Raw genomic sequence first — 14132 nt, 5'->3', positions numbered from 1 at the left:
AATCATAAATTCCACAGAAATAAAATTTGGAAGCAATTAGAAAATATTTACTTTATAAAAATAAGTAAAACATAATGGTATCTCTGAACAAATTACTTAAATGGAACGAATAATGAAATAAACCGATACAAGTTTCTCTCATGAACAGAGGAAAAAGGCATGCTGGTCATAAGATGGCAAGTAGAGATGAGACGAGAGATATTTCTTACACCTGGTGTCCGAGGACATTAATCGGGATGAATTCGAATTAGTGCAAAAAGTAAGTTCAATAATACAGTGTAGATTTAATAGCAGGAATCGTATTCCCATTTTAAAATGCTATTTCATTTAAGTCATATATATACTTTTAAATGGTACAAAACATTATGTACATCTGTATATCCAGGAACCCACTTCTGAAGACACCTTGATTATAAGCTATAATCCAGAATAGTTGTCAATAAAATAAGGTAGGTGTCCCTGATATGGCCATGCTAAGGTTTGAGAATTTTTCTAGCCGCCATTTTGAAAAAAATGTAAACCATTTTTTTCTTACTCGTTCTCAGCCTAATGGACTTCCTTAAAACAATTTCCTTTCCCAATAAAAATAGCTTTAATTCTCCAAAAATTCCCAAATTCCAAAAGTCAGGAACATGTGCACATGATATGGCCACCCTTGTTCCATGTTCTACAAATGGGGCTCAGAATGTTAGGAGTCAATGGATAACCTACAGAAGACAAACGGAATATTCTCTGGCACAGGTGTTTTCTTGTTCCGGTGTCAAGGTGGTTCTCCCACCTAACTTTGACTTCTTTAATGGGCCATCTTTCTCCAAATAGCAGCATAAAGTACGTTTAGGTACACAAAATGTTTTACTTGCGCCTTAAACTGAGAACTTTCCACTCTTTATACCGCTCGCTGCCTTGGACATGGCTTCTTCAGCCCATAATCCCCTCTTATTCATGTTGACCAACATTATTTTATATCTGAATCAAAATTTCTAAAGCGTCCACTAAAGCGAATACTTAAGTTATATGGACTGTATTGTCTGCTAATGCCAAACATTTCCAGCACATTTGCAAAAAGAAAAAAGTTTCCATTACAACGTAACGTATTTCCTACCTATTCAGATTAAAAAACACATGATTATGACGTCATTTTTTCTTACAATACAAAATTTTTGCGTAATCCCAGCTATAAGGCATGTAAATTTGTCAGGTGAAAAAATAAAAGTGAAATGAACTTGATATGGTCATGGTGCATTTGATATGGCCATATCAGGAGTAGGTAAGCTTTCACGAAAATCGCTTGATTATGAACAACTCGTAAAAGATACGCCATCAACGACAACACCAATCAACAGAACATTAAAAACTAAATGGATTACGATGGTTTTCATGAAACAAGCATTTGAAAAACATGCATAAAACAAAGGAGACACCAGAGAAAAATAAGAAGAGGTCACATGAAAAACGCAAAACAGGCAACTGACGTCATACCTGCTCAACCTGACTGGATGGGAAACGATCAAGTGACATACCAGGATGCCCTTTCATTGGATGCTGCTGCAATTTAGCTGATTTTTTGGTTAACTAACACAATATGGGGGTGGCCATGTCAGGAACATGGCCATAACAGGAGCACCCACCTTACCAGGAAACAAAGCAAATTCTCTTGCATGAGTGTATTACGATATCTATTTTAGTGGGAAACTTTGAAAACTCAACAACTTTGCAAAAATCCGTAAGATTACGCTGGCTACAGGCGACTAGTGCAATGTTACGAATTTTGGAAGAGTTATTACCGAGCTGCTGGTAAATCTTCCCTATGCCACAGGCATCCCGAAATATATTCATGCAAGAAGGTTTCCTGACTTCCTGTTATTTTAATGACAATTGAGGCAGTAGCCGGAAAAGGGGCCCATAAGTCTATAGGACCTTTTTCGGGAGAATGTTTAATTCGATTCTCTGTGTTAAAATCTACTTGCTTACGTAGTTTCGTTTCAATATCTTGTAAACAGAGGACAGGGTAGCTAACTGAATGAACCCATGCACCCTTGCGTAGTTGTGGAATGCAGCAAACATCAACACAGTCAGCTTGAGGTAGGCACTGCAGGCAGTATAATTGTGTTGTGTGTAGCAGTTGTGATCTGTGTGCGATCTGAAATGTTTCAAAATGGAAAGCAATGAACATAAACGAAAAAAGAGGAGATAGGACATGAAAATGAACTTGAAACGAGAAGACAGAAAAATGAATAAACAATATATTACGCATCTAACTTGTAAAGGTGCTATTGTTGAAATAAGTTTTTGCACCCGTTACCTCTGCTGCCAGAAGGAATGTTTCTCCAAGTTCACTGCTGATGAGCAGGAAGATCTCTTCGAAATATTTTACAGTGAACAAACAAAGTTAGTGCAGGATGCTATAGTGGCAGGCTTGTTATAAAACAATCTATTAGTCATAAATGTAACTTAAAATCCAAAAGTAAGTCGTGAAAATACATGAAGATATTCTCTGCGTCAAAGTGGGTTCAGCAAGAGGTGTGTCGTCAAATGATTTTGGGATTCTTCAAAATTTCTGCCAAAAGACTGAGAATAATACAAGGGAAAATATTAAAAGGTGAAACATTTGAGGAAAAAAGGGATTCTCATGAAAACAGACCATATAAAATGAACAACAATATAATGGGATTTACTGCAGTCACATCTGCAATCGATTCCACATAGCAAGATCCACACCCAAAGCTAAATGTCAAGATTCTCTTTGGGTTATTTTGTGATTATTACAAAGAAAGACTGGTGACAAACTGAATGTGAAGTACAAAAAATATTTCAAATAGTTGACTTGACAAGATTATTGAAGGGAGCAAAGTTGCATTGGAAGAAAACATCAATGAAGATGATTCTCAAAGTGAGTGCGAGTCCATCCAGTACGTGCACTAAAGTGTAAACTGCTCTGAGTATGAATCCATTCTAGATTAATATTAAATAACCTGTAATCTGTATTCTTGATTCTTACATATTCGGTGCAATTTATGACGTAACTACGAGATATATATATAAGAAATATAATTTTACTAAAATGATTATGAAATTGTAAACCTCTGTAATGTGCGCCGTTCAATGCTGATATTAAATTTCTGCTAAAATATAATCATATTGAAAGTATTTTGATAAAATAAACTTGTTCTCTGGAAAAAGGGCCTATAATATGCTTCAATAAAATATATTCTTTTATTAATATTATTAAAGTCGGAATGTATTATTTAACAAAATCTTGTAGACAAATAATATTGTAACAGTATGAAAACAGTTATCTTGATAAAAGTGCATCCAAATCGCAATGACATACAAATAAATCTTTCAATCATTGTTTTCTCGAAACATGACTTTTGCTTATGGGCCCTTTTTCTGGCTACCGCCTCAATTGCTATGAGATATAAATTTTTAACAAGGTGCTTATGAAACTTTGATGCTACTATCAATTGCTTATTATGACTCTATACAAATCGTAGAAATGTGTAACATGTCCACTGTAATACACTATGTTTTACATTATTATATCATGTATTCTCAAACAATATACTTTGGTATGTGATGTGGACTATCCATTCTGCGTGAACTGAAAATATCTACAATTATCTGTAGCATTATGATGTGCTTTCATCAAATTCCTATATTTCCATGTTAGGAATAAAATTTTAGAAATAAATCATGAAGACAGTGCTGTAAAGCTATTGCTACTGAAAAGCTCTGAGCAAATCATAACCAGAGAGCGGATTTTCAGTCCCGATGCTGAACGTTAAGTGTACGTCAGTTGCAGGGAAGTCATAAGAACTCATTGCTACACTCCCTCCGCATGCCAAGGGACGTGACGTCTAGTCACTGTGCAGGGACCGAAAATCCGCTGTCCAAAAAAAAAAAAATAATAATAGTTAAGTAATAACTACTACTTCACTGTGTTAATATTATACTTCTGATGGTAAATTATCTGATTAACTAGTTTCGATGTGGTTTGTGTCATTCTCCGAATCCTAGTCATGTGCTTTCTTCTTTTATGCTTTTATATTAAAAGTACTAAAGAGAAAAATACACTATAATTATAAATTCAAAATTAATGCAGAAATTCATGGTTATGAAACAAGATCAAGCAAACAATTGAGGTTGAAAACACCAAATACAACAAAATTTGGAATTAAATAATATTTTATGTAGCATTAAAAGAAATATAATTCATTACCAAATTGCATGGGATTGATTAATACAAATGATAAATTTAAAGAACTTATTAAGTATTGCTGGAAGCAATATAATCAAAATAACTGATAAAGATGACAATTTAGTTTAATGTTTTATTTAAAGTTACTATTGTTTATGCATGGTAAATTAGTAGTAATTAAATTGTTTATGATATTACAGTATATACTTATGTAATATACTCAAATTTTGTAGCCTCTCCCTAATTGAGTGCTGCTTAAGGATCTTGTTCAAATAAATAGAATAAAATAAAAATGTGTTTTCTTATGGTTTCCATGACAATGAAATCCAATATAATGTGTGTGCCAGAACTCTTAATGAAGGATCAAAGTTATGCAATACAATTTCAAAGACATTATAATGGCATTTTTACTTCCTTTGTCTAAAGGCAAGGATAAAATAGTTTACAACAATTACATTTATATCAGTACCACTCAATCAGTAAAATGGAGGAGACTGATCGTATTTGCGGTGCGAAAATCGTGATATATGTAATGCGCGTTGTGTCACAAATAGGATTATACATGTTCGTATTAATGTATTTAAGGAAGGTAAGCACATATATTGGGAATAGAGCTGAAGTTGGTGAACAGAATATTATGGCAGGAATCAAAAGAAGGGCCAAAAAACAACCAAATGAACCTCCTGCCAGCGTATAGATAATTATACAGTATGGACACTTCGCATCGGTACCTTTGATGTAGCAGGACTGATTTCAATGACCACTTTCAAACCAGTTTGAGCGTGAGATTCTGCTTTCTCCCAGGAGTTGGCGCTGACATCACACCAGCTAGCAGTCGACACAGCGGAAATATAACATTTACAATTAATACATCTACGTAAAATATGTACTCAAATAAAATAAATTGGACCCATGAAGTAATAAATCCGTCATTAATTGTAATGTCTAGACTCTAGAGTTCCTTTATACTGAGAATTGAGATGTTAACCCCAACAACAATTAAAATATGTAATGATTTGATAGCACTGAAAATAGAAAAACAAAACTCTTATGAGAAGTAAAACCATATACCTATATTATATTGTATACAGTACAAATATTAAACGAATTTGATACATAATTTTATTATTATTACTAGTTTGTCACTGAGAAATAAGGAAAAGCTGTTAACTTGAATTTATTTTAAGCAAAACGATATGGCATTATGCAATAAGATAGGTGATGTTTGGATCCTGTGTCTCAACTCTATACTCAATTATTATCTTAGCGTGTGCTCGATTACACTAACCTCTAGCGCTTGAAAGTGGAACTAAACGCTGGCGCACAGAGAAACAAAACACAGGAAAATTCGCTCAGTGTCCATTCTATATAATCCCTATTCGCTGCTCCCGCAGTCGTAATAAAGGAATAAATTCAGGCTATTGAAGATCAGAAAATAGTACTAAATTTACCAGAAAGAAATTTTATTCATTATTACGTACTGTCAACAGAACACAAAATGTGTTTGATTTATATTTGCGTGCCATCAACTACAGATTAAAACTGTATAATACTGAAGAGAGGCATGAAGAGAGAAATAGAAAATAATTAATATGTTATCTAAATTTTTCTTTATTTTCTCATAAAATTAAATTTGTAGTTAATTTCATTATATGTGACCGAAATAAAGTAGCCTAACATAATTCTGTAAATAATAATATCCTGCAATGGACCATAAATATTGTGGAATAAGAAATATGAACTAAAAATATATAAAATGGACAAAAATGTCTGACATTTCAGTATGGTGGACGAAATCATACAGTGGACGATTTTTATAAGTTGACATAAATAAATAAGATTTCAACTGGACGAAAATTTATAGTGGACGTAAATACTATGGACGAAATGTTACTGGATAATGTCTGGGAATCTGAATTTTACTTTCTGTATTTGCTGCATCCATCTGTAATATTATTTTAGAGTTACCTTGTGTAATATATTAAATGTTCCTCTCTAAATCATTAATGTAAATTACAATACGTATGGTAAAGCCCGCTTGTGATTCTTATTCTAAAGAGAAGAGATTTTAAACAATAACAAAAAATGCCAATACATTTTCCTACAACACAAGGAAGAAGCTATGGAGAAGATGTAATTTATATTAAGGTAATTCACTTGTTCTGGGAGAAATGTAAGAAAATATATCTAAGAAATTATTATAATAATCATTGCACAGTAATATCTCAGTTCAATATTCATTCATTTTTAGTGTTCTGCCCAAGGGCAGATCTTTCACTGCAAACCCAGCATTCTCCAATCTTTTCTATTTTCCATCTCCCTCTTAGTCTCCGCAAATGACCCAAGTATCTTAACTTTTCTTCCGTTCACCATTCCTTCCAGTGCATCCTTCAGTACGCAGTTTCTTCTTAACTAATTTCAATTTCAGTTCAATGTAACATTATTCAATAAAATATTTGCATCGGAGTCTCTCTGTTTCTATTTCAAGTTATTATACGCAGCTTGACCAGCAAACCCAATCCTTAATTAATATCAGAGGTACCAGATGAACTGTGTTGCACAGTGGATAAATTATGAATATGTGAAACTCATCTAAGTGCACAAATTACTTGAATGCGCAGTTTTCTTTGGTTTTCTTTGCTATTCAGTAATTTATTAATTAATTTTCATGACCGCTGTTACTTACTTTTTTATCCAGATAACTGGCTGTCCTGGGGATGTTACTTTATAAAATCCCTGAAATTCTGACCATTCTACGACTTAAACTATCTTATGCAGCAACTTGAGAAGTATGATAATTAGAATTTAAATTATGTTTCATTTAATTACTCATATTCAACTAATCCATTCTTATATTTTATAAAGTTGTAAAATACCGGTAGTTATAGGTGATAGTTCTGTAAATATTACAGAAAATTATTCTACAAGTACTGTTTGTTATTCATTCTGCCAATAACCCCACTTCTCTTAGAGTCATCTAAAAAAAAAAAAAAAAAAAAAAAAGGAAACAAAATTAACAAATAGCAAAGAAAATCATCTAAACGAAGAAAATTGTTCTAATTTTTTTTTATGTTATTAGTAACATTACTACGCTCATACATAATGTTTATTAATTATGGTAATTTTTCACGTGTGAAGTCGTATTATGTTTTGGACATGATGGTTAGTTTCTTGTTATTATGTATTTGGCTTTAACAGAAATACTTTCTAGAATCAACTATTACTACAGAATTACGTATAATAAACAAAATGTACTTTTCTTTAATAATGTTACCTGTATGTACAGATGTACCTGTATGCTCAAATAAATTTTTTAAATCAATTTTCTAGTTATAGGCGATAGTTCTGTAAATATTACAGAAAATTACTCTACAAATAATGTTTGTTATTCATTCTGCCAATAACCCCACTTCTCTTAGAGTCATCTAAAAAAAAAAATTAACAAATAGCAAGAAAATCATCTAAACGAAGGAAATTGTTCTAAATTTGTTTATGTTATTAGCAACATTACTACGCTCATACATAATATTTATTAATTATGGTAATTTTTCACGTGTGAAGTCATATGTTTTTGGACATGATGGTTAGTTTCTTGTTATTATGTATTTGGCTTTAACAGAAATACTTTCTAGAATCAATTATTACTACAGAATTACGTATAATACATGAAATGTACCATTCTTTAATAATATTACCTGTATGTACAGATGAGCCATAGGTGTTCAAATAAATTTTTAAAATCAATTTTCTCTCATAAATGTAATAAATAAATACCGTTACATGCATGTCTGTTAATAGGAACACCAAATGAATTTATTGATTTGAATATTTACCTTTACTTCAATTTCAAACTGGAAAGTGGTAATGACTGACCGAACTGGAGAACTGTTTTGAGTTGCTGTGTAACAAGTTTACAAAATACTAGTATATTATGTTTTTATCATAATATGTAGTACGTAGTTACATTTAAACATCTTCATTGTCTGTAAGCATTAACATAAAGCAAGAGCATTATCAGTAGAATATCACAAATCTTGAGATTTAAGTCAATGCTCTTTTCAACTTATAACATTCTCAAAAGGTAAAAGTCGGATTGTGCAATATACAACAGCTATCAACACTGTAAGCAAATTATCAAATATCTGTCTAAAAACATCCATGCTGATTTGGCATAATCAACCAGCATATAGGGAATTATAAGTATGGACACTTCGCATCGGTAACTTTGATGTAGCAGGACTGATTTCAATGATCTTCAAACCAGTTTGAGCGTGAGATTTTGTTTTTTCCCTAGAGTTGGCACTAACATCACACTAGCTAGCAGTCAACACAGTGGAAATACAACATGTACAATTAATACATCTAGGTACATTATGTACTCAAATAAAATAAATTGGACCGATGAAATAATAAATTCGTCATTATCTGTAATGTCTAACTAGACTCCAGAGTTCCTTTATAATGAGAGTTGAGACGCTGACCCCATCAACAATTAAAATATGCTGCAGCGAGACTGAAACACTTGGCCACGTACTGGGGTTCTGTAAGAAGGCACCATCGCGCCTGTACAACAATTACCAACCTGCTAAGAAACAGAGGATGGGAAGTACATTGTGTGTCTGAAGATGATTCTCATAGAAGAGTCGATATAATTGCCATCAATAGAAGAACCCAGAAAGCGATGATCTTAGACCCTACGATTTGCTTTGAACGAGACACGAATCAAGCACTGCAGATAAATGATGACAAGCGAGCTAAATATATACCTCAGTGAAAAATATGGCATTTCGCTTTACAACTGGGATGTTACAGGCTTACTATTTGGAGCGAGGGGTTGTTTACCAAAATTGACATCTAATATTCTTAAATCCTTTCAAATTCCCTTTTATGAGGTTCAGAAGATTGTAATGGAAATTCTTAAGGCCTCTCTTCAAATTCTACACTATCATCTATATGTTAACACGTAAATTTTTGTTTTAATGTACAAATCGAATCATTATTTTGCTCGTTTCATTTCCCTTTATCTTTTATGTTTGTTAACTCTGGATCTCAGTGGTCAACCTCACTTGAGGACGGATGATTTGTAATAAATCTTAGTAGTTTAATACCACTGAAAATGGAAAAACAAAACTCCCATGAGAAGTAAAACCATATACCTACTGTATGCAAATATTAAACGAATTTGATACATAATTTTTTAATGTATTATATTATTTTATAATATAATTTATTATATATAAAACATAAAAATTATCATTACAGCTAGTTTATCACTGAGAAATAGAAAAAGCCGTTAACTTGAATTTATTGGAAACAAAGCCATTATTGGATTATGCAACAAGGTAGGCGATCCTGTGTCTCAACTCCCATATTCAGTTATTAACAGCGTGTGCTCGATTACACTAACCTCTAGTGCTTGAAAGTGGAACTAAACATCGACATAACGCATGAACACAGAAAAACAGAACAGGAAAATTCGCTCAGTATTCATTCTATACAATCCCTATTTGCTGGTTCAACTGCAAGCAACTGGTTCTTTAACAAAAATAATCGAAAGAAGATATATAAAAAAAAATTAAATTTTCCCTACCATATTAAAATTTCCCCAAAAGCAAAATTCAGTGAAACAAAATTTTAATTTCATGTATCAAGGGAACTACTGTTCTGAATGATCAATCATGTACATATTATATCAACAGAGTCTTCAAAATCAATGTGGTGTGGCCATTCTTACCTTGTATGTTAATAAGAAAGCCATTTTATGTTACTGGTACAACTAGCAGTTACAATATTGTTTGTAGTTAAAATATTTATAGTTATGTGTAGGCCTACACTGAAGAGTGCTAATGGTCTTGTTAACTTCTTCCTTCTTTGAGTTAATTCCATTTAATTTAATTTATTTAACTAGTGAGTACAAATTAAAATTATAGAACAAAAATGTTTCTAGCCACTACCATAAGAGCCAAGCTCGTGTACGGCGTGGTCTTAGTCAATAACGAATTTAAGATAATTGGCTGCCCTGGGGATGTTACTTTATAAAATCCCTGAAATTCTGACCATTCTACGACTTAAACTACCTTATGCAGCAACTTGAGAAGTATGATAATTAGAGTTTAAATCATGTTTAATTTAATTACTCATATTCAACTAATCCATTCTTATATTTTATAAACTTTAAAATACAAGTACCGGTAGTTATAGGCGACAGTTCTGTAAATATTACAGAAAATTACTCTACAAGTACTGTTTGTTATTCATTCTGCCAATAACCTCACTTCTCTTAGAGTCATCTAAAACAAAAAAGGAAACAAAATTAACAAATAGCAAGAAAATCATCTAAACGAAGAAAATTGTTATAAATTTCAATGGATATCACCATTTCTTATTCCCCACAACAATTATTCTGACATGAATGCACCCTTTGTGCATGTCAGATATAGGCCTCTATTCAACTTACAGTAGTAATACTGATGGTTTTAAATTAACTAATGTAATTAATTACTGAATTAACATGTTATATAGTCTGTAAATACATTATATTAGATATCATTTACAAAATTGAGACTGTTTAAAAATATGTTTAATATCACTTTTACTTATAGTGCACTCTACGTGCGTGTGAACATTTTTCTTTTTAAATTAATTAGGCTACTCAACTAAATAACAATAGTATTGTGATGTACATTTGGTAGCAAAAGAAAAATAGCATTCAAATACTTCAATGTCTCAAAGTTAATTTTCCTTCTATTGAGAAAAATGTATTACTAAAATCTGTCATTAAAATATTTTAAAATAGTTCAACAGTTGTGTACAAGATTTGTTTTTGCAGTCAAATGTACATAACTTTAAGTACAATAGAAATGTTCTATCAATACTAAGCAATGCTACCAATAAAATAACATTCATAAATACAGTACTCTACAATACACTGTTCCTTGTTACCAGCACTAACATAGTTGCTAATATGCTAGACAGTTCCATAAGCTATAAATATTAACTGGGAGTAAATCAAGTCGACTGAATCAGCATTTCTATTGGTATCTATATCACGACATATTTTCGTAATATTCACAGTCACCAACACCAGAACATATCGTAATTATCAAAACAGCAGCACAACCAAGCCCCTATTTTTTTTCTTCGAGATTTCAGTGACGAGGATATATTGGGTAGTATTAATAAAACGGACAAAAATGAAAATTCTTCAAAGATATGAGAATTCTTCAATTTCCTATTAATAAACTGAACTGACTGAGCAAACTTCTTGAGAAATTCTCCAAACTGGAGTCTGCTTGTGTTACAGAGAGAAAACTCACAATTTCTTATTAATAAAGTGAAGTCATAATCAGATTTCGAAGAATATTCTTCAGAAATGTGAAGTCAACTCTTTCATAGACTCAAAATCAAAGAGTTAAATTGTGATTGCTTGATATGGCCACAGTCTAGTATATACACTTACGAAGCTTTATACTTACTAAATATGCAAACATAGACAGTTGAAATATGCAACCATAGACAGTTGCTCACTACCAGGATCGCTACTATCGCCTCATCACAGACTTTTTCCCTAGCAGACCATAAAATGTATTGTACTTTCGATATCGTGTTCTTTTGAAAAAATTAAAACCTTCCTTCCACTATTGAAATATGAAATACATAAGGTTTATATATTATTTTCATAAAATATATATTATATTCTATAAACTCACCTTCCTGGATCTTTCGGAAGAAGGATAACTCTAATCTATTTTTCTTACAATTTATAGTACCAGTACTACAAATGTCTCCTTGTCCCATATTATTATTCAAATTATTGTATTTTAGCCATTTACATTTATTACAACCGATAACGAACATTTTACAATTTACATAGCTTTTCACAAAAATGCGAAATGCGGCACAGTCAATGCTTTTTCGATCTAGACCAGGCCGTAATATTTGTTCGGGTTTTCTATTTCAGTGTATGGAGCTCAGTGAAATATATTATAACTTTATTGCTTATCATTGCTAAGCTTTATTTAGTGTAATGTATCCATAAATTCAGTTTACTTCTTGTTGCATAATATGTTGCAGAAATAATCACAAAACTGTTATTTTAATGTGAAGAGAATTTTACATGTTAACATAATCTGTTCGCGTCAACATTTCAAGTTTAGAATGGAAGCTATTTTGAGGTTTAATAAAAAAGAATTTATATTGTGATTTCAGTTTAGCACATCTACCTTCCTTAATTTTAGACAAAACATTTACCATACCACTCCTATAAAATTAGTATACGTACAATTGTGTTACTTCGTCTCTTAAGTAGTAGATAAATACAATAATTCAGTACTCAATTGTAGTATTAAAATACAGACAAATTGAATGTCTGGGGTATCATACATGACATTATGCTTAATTATAATGTATGATTGCGAATTTAGGAATATACTGTAAGTTAAATATAGTAAACATAACCTATAATTTTCGTATGAATGGCAAGGCATTGGAGATCACTAAATTTAGACAGAAAGGGGCAACTGGTACAGTAAACATAACCTATAATTTCAACATATCTAAATATCCTTGCGGTGCAATTGAAAATTATTTAATCGTGCATAAATGAATGTACAAGAATTTCGCAATATTTAATCGAAATAAAGCAGGTATTACACATACGAACAACGTAATTTTCACACCATAAATAATATTACATCTTAACTCGTAAGTGAATTATGTCTGAAGTGTCTCATAATCATTCTTTTAAATTTGATTAATGGAATTACACTACATTTTAGAGAAACTACTGTTTATGCATTCCAACTAATTTCTATGGTTGAAACGCCGCCCTTCGTGATCGGGTTAAGCAAGTTACATGGTCTGCCTTACGGCCTGTATTAGATCACGATGGCTGTGGCACAGTCTATTGTTCCTAATACTCACAGCGCTCCAAGCGGCTAGCAACTATCGCGAGATTTGCAAAAAATCATCCCAAGCTTCGTGACTGTATATAGTAGACTGTGATATGGCTGTATTTATGAATATTCTTCGACATGTGAACTGGAAGGTATATAAGGAATGTAAGAAGTCTTCTCTAGAGAATTATAAGTACAGATGGTAGATTTTCGCAATCACAATATATACGAAATGTGCTCAAATGCTGTCAAAATAAGTACCAGTAATTTTATGTTTAAAAGCATGTTAAGTATATTACTGTAGTTTTTAAAGCATCGATAAAATACGAAATTGAGTACAAAATGCTAAATTTATGTGTTTTCTGTAAAAAAAAAGTCTGATTTTATCTAAAGACCCCGCCTCATACAGGTTCTTACATTCTTTAAAATAGTTTAGTCATCCCTCCACGTTAGCTTTTACTCTATGAATAGCACAAGAATGTGATCTGATATCCTCTTTGTTGTTACCCGTACCATTATATCGAGCTTTCAATTAATCTGTCTGGTGCTGGTGGTAGAATACTAGCTGCCTATGCGATCTCTTTAGGTTCAGTGCTCACTCATAACCAAGTTTATGTAGTACCCAGCCAGTAACTGTGATTGAGTAACAAAATGCGTCGGGATAATGATATTATAAGCAAAAGAGGCAGAGTTTGGACTTTTTCCATTGCTAGATATGAAATGATTTCACAATGCTTCATTTTCAACATTGGAAAAAGTCGAAATTACACCTCTTCTACTATATTTATTTCACCCTAATTTAGAGCAACACAAAAGAGAACTTTCCATTTCATTTTCGTATTCTCGTCTTTAGTACTTATTAAATAAATACTAACAGTACTGGTACCTACGTATGACAATATTATTATTTTAAAATATTAGGAAAAATGAATTTATCTCAATCTCATCTAACCTAAAAAAGTTTCACTCAACAATTATGTTATTCTGGCTTATCTTTCACATAATCAAGTGAAAATGTTATTCTGGCTTATCTTTCACAT

General features: G+C 32.0%; 1 protein-coding gene across 1 annotated transcript in view; it reads right to left on the bottom strand.

Moving 5' to 3' along the window:
• Positions 1–10356: 10356 nt before the first annotated feature.
• The window catches only part of LOC138709418 (neurobeachin-like protein 1), a 73788-nt gene continuing 70012 nt past the window's right edge, over positions 10357–14132 (bottom strand). Inside the window, exon 19 of the mRNA XM_069840155.1 lies at positions 10357–10488. The gene's annotated coding sequence lies outside the window, so the exon portion shown is untranslated. The remainder of the gene's footprint in view (positions 10489–14132) is intronic.

This window comes from Periplaneta americana, chromosome 11 (genome assembly GCF_040183065.1).
Source record: "Periplaneta americana isolate PAMFEO1 chromosome 11, P.americana_PAMFEO1_priV1, whole genome shotgun sequence".
Taxonomy (NCBI): domain Eukaryota; kingdom Metazoa; phylum Arthropoda; class Insecta; order Blattodea; family Blattidae; genus Periplaneta; species Periplaneta americana.
The sequence above is the reverse complement of the archived record's forward strand: the minus strand, read 5'-3'. Positions and strand labels throughout refer to the sequence as shown.